Genomic DNA, 4333 nt, shown 5'->3' with positions numbered 1-4333 from the left:
CTCTTTCAAATGCTGATAACTCGATTAGTAATCGACTTGACATCCCTGATGTCACTATAGACGCTCTGAAGTGGCACTGAAGTTTGTCACATTGATGTTCTCTAGGCCTGATTTAAAAACGGGCCAGCCCTTCAAATGTATCCATGTCTGTTTGTTCGGTTTCTGTATCTAATTGGGACGTTAGTATAGAGACCAAAGTCAAGGCGCTGTAAAGGGTGGCACTTCAGTCTACAGACTGGGCAAGGCACCCTAATTGGCTGCTGAGGGGTCCCCCTTGGTTGTGGGGTTCCCTGCGAGGCGCTCCTCGCTTTTCTGACGTTTTTGTGGTTCAAGTGAAGGTGGCAATGCTGTTTGGCTTATTGTCTTTATGGGTTCAGCGTCGGTGTGCTTGTTTTGCTTCGTCTCCTTATAGACCCTTTTTTGAATTGCAGTGTTGGCTTCATGCACACAAGTGCATTGCGGTGGGTCAGTGGACCCCCAGAGGCCCGTCGAGTGTGTAGCTCATCACGTTGAGGACCCGATTGTTCACACTGTCAAGTTGGTGGTGTGCAGAAGTGAAGCTTGAGTGTCAGACGTGTCACACTTGCAGGGATGTCACTTGGTGTCCAGCTGGAATGCCAGCTCAGAGTTGAAGGAAAGTCTGCAGTGTTTTCAGCCTCCATTGTGCCCCCTTTTTAAAGCAACACTGTACCCCAGAATGAAAGCTCAAGGTTTTAGAATTTTTTTGTTTTTGGAAATTTTAAAATGTCAAGTTTCTATACTTTGAAGCCACTGTGTGGTGGTCTTAGTTTAGGCACAACAAACTCCCAGCCCAGCCTGTCTCCTTTTTCAGGTTTGATGACAGTTGGGTGTTTTTTCTCTTGAGTAGCTTCATTTCTGTACTCCGTCTGGGCCACTTGGACATTCCCAGTGTTGTCCCCAGGCTTTGTGTCTTTGCTTTATCCTGTTGGTGGTCTTGGTGTGACTCGAGGGGGCAGCGACGCCCTGTATTTGAGAGACGAAATGTGGAGCGAGAGGCTGTGGGCCATGCTGGTCTCCAGATGAGGGGCTTGTGTTGGTTTGCAGCACTAAATGATGATCTGCACCTCCAGTGTCCTTTGGACCTGTTAAGGTGGTCCCTACCCATCTCTTTAGCAGCTACTATTCCTGTTCTCCATTACTCCTGAGTCGATTTATTTGGTCATACAACAGTGAATAAAAGTCACGAGGAGAATTGCTTAAATGTACAGACATTCGGGGGTCTCTCCATGTAACCCGACTCCATTCCTGTAAAAATGCATCCCAACTGTTAAATAGGAGTTGGCTTAGTGAATGTTGGAGGCCCTTTTAAGAGCAGAAGGTGGTTGAGGATGTGAAACTTTGCAGCCATGGTGGTGATGCTGGACTGAAGGTGAGGACCACCGCTCCAATTCAGCTCTGGTGGGCTGTAGTAGCTGTTGTCTCTTTGTCAAGTTTAGTAGGAAGCGGATGTTAGACCTGAAAGCATTGACCACTGGTGTGTGTCCACCACGAGTCCCGTCTGTTTAGATAAATTGTGACGGAAGAGAAGCAGCAGCCTCCTCCATAATCGGTGAGCAATAAAAACCGAAACCTGCTAAATGTAATTTACACGACGCTTTAAAAACGCTCTGCCTCACCGTGTCTTTTGGGTCAAGTTTGACCCACCACTCAATGGTGGATTCAGGCCCCTTCACTCTCCACACACTTTGTGTTTTGTCTCTGTAGATAAAATCCAACGTCTGTCTGTCCACTTTTCACGAGAGAACCACTTCACAGATTTGTTTTTTTTTTTTTTTTTTTTTCTGTAGACTTTGCTTGAACATTCCGGTTGATTTCGCAACTTGTCATAGGTCGGTTGCAGCACCGATTTATTCATGCTAATCTGAGAGAGAGGCTGGGGGGGGTTTGGGTGGGGTGGTCCTCCTGCGCCAGCCTCCATTTGAGTTGCTCTACCTGTCGCCACGTGTTGGAGCGCACCTCGCCTCCACTTCACTAGTGATACCGGTTTGTTCATTTTTAAAGGTGGTCCTGTTTCACACAACTACGCCGGTGGAGCCATGGGGGGCAGTTTAGTTATAACCGGACCCATTTGCCTTTCTTGCTCATCAATCTTACACACCCATAGTGACAAAGTGCAAATGTGTCTTCAGAAAGGTTTGCGAATTTATTTAACAAAAAAGTAGCAAGACCCTCAAGGTGGTACTTTTTTGGGTAGAAGCCCCCTTGTTGCAGCAACTCCCTCGAGTCTTCAGGGGAAGTCTGTGTTTTATAGCAGAGTGGTGGCTTGGGGTCTGCTCTGGTAATTGGAATGTCACTGGTTTGACTCCCAGAAAATGCCAGAAGTGCTTCCCCTCTGTTGGACCCCCCCAGTGTCCTGGGTATGATGCTTACGTGCATCCTGCCCTACAAGCGGGTCCTCCAACTTACAGGAAATAATTGGGGCGTTGGTGGCAGGATCGGTAAATCCAGCACTGCTGTGCTCGGGTCCCAATCCTGGTGGCCCATCATGGGGTGGTCTGCGTACACTCCCACCCTCCTCCTCCTCCTTTTCTCAGCTTTGCACACCCAGTCACTTTTGGGTCCCCCTCAAGGTCCTCTACACAGGAATTGACTTTGGTCTTTACGTCTCTTCCTCACGTGTTGTACGTCTGGACCATAAAGACATTTCTGGATTTGTCCTTCAATTGACCTCCCATCACCACCCTGCTTCACTGCAGTGATTGTGGTCAGGAGGTAGAGTTGATGCTTGACCTCAAATGTTCAGTCTTTCTCCTCAGGCTCTCCAACTACTCTAAACTTGAGAGTAGAGTCCGTTTAGCCACCCTATCATAAATGTTCGATGTACAGATGGATGGATGTATTGTTCCACAAGGTTCTCCCATCTCGCCAGAGGACTTCCGAATCTCTGGCTAAATCGCCCCCTAATGGCCAACTGCTTGCTCACTTTGGGCCAGGGCTGTCCAATTCCAGTCCTGGTGGGCCAGGGCCAAAGGTCTGCTTATAATGACCTCAGTCTGTACCCCAAAGGTCCACCAAGTGGTTGTAATGATGACCTAAGGAGACCACAGAGGTCCACTCAAAAGTGAACGTGATGATCTCCATGGTGTCACCGACATCTGCTTGACCATCAAGGCTTTGTGAGCTTAATGGCACCAGTGGACTGGAGACTCTCTGACCGGCCAGATGGTCACTGCTCAAGTAATCAGTCATACGCTAACTGACCAGCATAACCTCCAAGTCCGGTTCTGGGTGGGCCGCAGTGCCTGCAGGTTTTCATTCTAACCATTTTCTTAATTAGTGAGCCGTTTTTGCTGCTGTTTTTCCTTCATTTTAAGTAACAGGATGCCAACCCCCTTAGTTTCTTTTTCCTTAAGGAGCAGCCAAACAATAATGAGAAGATTACCCGAAAATAAAGGTGAGGGTCCTGGTCTGGTTGGTCTGCTCTGGTCACCAAACCATCTTGATAGCAAAGCAACAGAACGAGAGCAGCAACACGTCCTGATATTCAATAACGGCTTTAATGAACAGCAAGAATTAAGAAACCGGTTGGAGTGAAACTAGTTTAGCTAGTCACCAGTTGGCTTGTCTCACGACTCGTTTCTGATTGGCTGCCATTTAAAGAAGAAACAAGAGGACTGAATCCTTAAAAACGGGGCTATAAAAATGAAGGGTAAAGGAGTTAATTAGCAGTGAAAACTGATGAGGAAAAGGGGGAGAATGAAAACCTGTAGCTACTGCGGCCCACCAGGACTGGAGTTGGAGACCCCTGCTCTGGGCAGAGTCCAAGAGTTTTGAAACTTCCTTTCAGCGCTCCAGGGTGGGACTCTCACCGCTTTACGGAGAGGGTTGGTCCCCTCGCCCCGTTCCAATTTGATCATGGAGGTCTACAGAAAGCCCCTTGGACATGCAGTGAGAATTGTGGGACTGGTCACTACACGGATCCTCGTGCCCCCTTCTAAATGGGGAGACTTGATGGGCCTTTTTAGTGATGTAAGTCTCAATGGATGAGATGTTGCATCTTCTATAAAAAGGGAAGGGTGAAAGTCCTGGATGGCAAAATAGCCCAAGTGTAGTGGGGCTTGATGCGGCTACTGGTTAATAACAAAAGGCAGGGAAGGAGAAAGTGGCTCACAGCACACCGGGTGGTGATATCATAGAGCAGGGGATAAGGTTGCCAGGCTCTTCATGCATTGATGCCTGACGCCTCTCGTTCGAATTTCACTTGCTTTCTTTCTTTCTTTTTTGAAACGGGGTGGGCGGGCGTCCTGTGCTCCTTTTAGAACGTTCGAATAAGAGCTTCAGGTGAGAGTCTCCTAGGACGAGAAGCGGACGC

Source organism: Erpetoichthys calabaricus, chromosome 12 (assembly GCF_900747795.2).
Source record: "Erpetoichthys calabaricus chromosome 12, fErpCal1.3, whole genome shotgun sequence".
NCBI classification, from domain to species: Eukaryota; Metazoa; Chordata; class Cladistia; order Polypteriformes; family Polypteridae; genus Erpetoichthys; species Erpetoichthys calabaricus.
This window is presented reverse-complemented; position numbering follows the sequence as displayed.